Consider the following 1,791-nt stretch of genomic DNA (forward strand, 5'->3'; position numbering starts at 1 on the left):
TGATGTTAATGGAAAAACTGGTGAAATCTGAATAAAGTCTGTAGTCTAGTTAATGATATTGTACCAAATGTTGGTTTCTTAGTTTGGAGGAATGTACCTATAAAATGTTAACATTAATGGAAGCTGGGTTAAGGATAAATGGGAACTCTCTGTACTATTTTTGGAGCTTTTCTGTAAACCTAAAATTATCCCCAAAGTTAAAAAAAAATTAAGTTGACAAATACCAAAAACATCCTCAAATCCAGAAAATAATGTAATTTTAAAAAGCTAACCACCTCACATACTTTTGTAATACTTTTCTCCTGCTGTTTTTTGGTTTCATTTGACCATGTCTTCACATAACAATGATTTTGTAATATTTTCTAAAGATAGAATAAAAGGTCTTTTCTCCTTCAGACTGTGCTACAAAGCTACAGTAATCAAAAGAGTATGGTACTGGCACAAAAGCAGAGATGTAGATCAATGGAACAAAATAGAGAGCCCAGAAATAAATTCATGGACTTACGGTCAGTTAATCTACAACAAAGGAGGCAAGAATATACAATGGAGAAAAGAGAGTCTCTTCAATAAATTGTGCTGGGAAAACGGGACAGCTACATGTAAAAGAATGAAATTAGAACATTTTCTCACACCATATATAAAAATAAACTCAAAAGGGATTGAAGATCTAAATGTAAGGTCAGAAACCATAAAACTCCTAGAAGAAAACATGGACAGAACACTCTTTGACATAAATTGTAGCAATATTTTCTTTTTGGTTCTGTCTCCTAAGATAAAAGAAACAAAAGCAAAAAAATAAATGGGACCTAATTAAGCTTAAAATCTTTTGCACAGCAAAGGAAACCATCCACAAAACAAAAAGACAACTTACTGAATGGGAGAAAATATTTACAAATGATATGACTGATAAGGGGTTAATATCCAAAATACACAGGCAGATCATACAACTCAACATCAAAAACAAACAAACAAACAACCCAATTAAAAAATAAGCAGAAGACCTGAACAGACATTTTTCCAACGAAGAAATACAGATGGTCAACAGCCACATGAAAAAATGCACAACATTGTTAATCATCAGGGAAATGCAAATCAAAACCACAATGAGATATCACCTCACACCTCTCAGAACGGCTATCATCAAAAAGACCACAAGTAACAAATGTTGGTAAGGATGTGGAGCAAAGAGAACCCTCGTGCACTAAATGTACAAGTGAAAAGATAAGTTGGTGCAGCCACTGTGGAAAATGGTACGGAAGTTCCTCAAAAAACTAAAAACAGAACTACCATATGATTCAGCAATTCCGCTCTCTGGTATATATGTGAAGAAAATGAAAACATTAATTTGAAAAGACATATGAACTCCCAGTGTTCATACAGCATGTTTACAATGGCCAAGATATGGAAGCAACCTAAGTGTCCAACAATATACATACAATGGGTGCTCGCTTCGGCAGCACATATACTAAAATTGGAACGATACAGAGATTAGCACGGCCCCTGCACAAGGATGACACGCAAATGCGTGAAGCGTTCCATATTTTTTAGAAATTTCTCCAAAGAAGATATACAGATTGCCAACAAACACATGAAAGAATGCTCAACATCATTAATCATTAGAGAAATGGAAATCAAATCTACAATGAGATATCATCTCACACTAGTCAGAATGGCCATCATCAAAAAATCTACAAACAATAGATGCTGGAGAGGGTGTGGAGAAAAGGGAACACTCTTGCACTGCTGGTGGGAATGTGAATTGGTTCAGCCACTATGGAGAACAGTATGGAG

The 1,791-nt window shown here is 35.0% G+C and overlaps 1 non-coding gene across 1 annotated transcript; it reads left to right on the forward strand.

Moving 5' to 3' along the window:
- Positions 1-1,441: 1,441 nt before the first annotated feature.
- LOC136134274 (U6 spliceosomal RNA) lies at positions 1,442-1,545 on the forward strand. Its single transcript, XR_010656555.1, has one exon. It is a non-coding gene; the product is annotated as a U6 spliceosomal RNA (small nuclear RNA).
- The last annotated feature ends 246 nt before the right edge of the window (positions 1,546-1,791 follow it).

This window comes from Phocoena phocoena, chromosome 14 (genome assembly GCF_963924675.1).
Source record: "Phocoena phocoena chromosome 14, mPhoPho1.1, whole genome shotgun sequence".
NCBI lineage: Eukaryota > Metazoa > Chordata > Mammalia > Artiodactyla > Phocoenidae > Phocoena > Phocoena phocoena.